Below are 661 nucleotides of genomic sequence, written 5' to 3' on the forward strand. Positions count from 1 at the left end.
ATTACACAACTTTGTGTTAGTCTTTAAAATATTCTATTACATAATTTTTTTTAAACATATTATTTAAATACACGTTACGATAAGAATTAGGCCTAATGAGCATTTCCAACACCAATATTCTAGCGTGCTGTTCTTTTATATTAAATGCATGGTTATTGGTGTGCGACATCGGTTCTCGGCCTTTTGGCTAAGATCATGTGTAATATCTGTTCTTTTCAGCTTAATATCTGAAACGCTTCTCATTGAGTAGCTTCGAGTATTAAACTGATTTTTGAACTTAGGTTATGGAACACGAGCTTGCTCCGTCCTGGCCACGGGCTGACTTGGTATTGCAGTACATTCAGGACCAGCCCACATCCTCTACAGAGGATAATATGTCTTTAAAAAAACAGAATCGAAATAACAACAATTAATATCTATATAGTTTACAATTGCTCAAAGCGAATGGGATTAAGGGTAGTAATAGGTAACTGGAAAAAAAACCCAAGAAATAAATAAATAAAATATATTTACAGAATTGGTGATACAACTAATTGCAGGCAATGTGCCTCGATAATTTCGTACGAGATTCGAGTCGATTCACATTTTAACCTTACATTGTGTCCTACTCGCATCTGATACCTGAATTCACTGCCCAAGAAACATTTGAAAACTTAACATA

The 661-nt window shown here is 34.3% G+C and overlaps 1 non-coding gene across 1 annotated transcript; it reads left to right on the forward strand.

Moving 5' to 3' along the window:
• Nucleotides 1–167: 167 nt before the first annotated feature.
• On the forward strand, nt 168–360 carry LOC117116768. Its single transcript, XR_004446816.1, has one exon. It is a non-coding gene; the product is annotated as a U2 spliceosomal RNA (small nuclear RNA).
• The last annotated feature ends 301 nt before the right edge of the window (nt 361–661 follow it).

This window comes from Anneissia japonica, unplaced genomic scaffold, assembly GCF_011630105.1.
Source record: "Anneissia japonica isolate Jap-2015-1 unplaced genomic scaffold, ASM1163010v1 scaffold221325_len661_cov86_single, whole genome shotgun sequence".
In the NCBI taxonomy this organism is placed as follows: Eukaryota; Metazoa; Echinodermata; class Crinoidea; order Comatulida; family Comatulidae; genus Anneissia; species Anneissia japonica.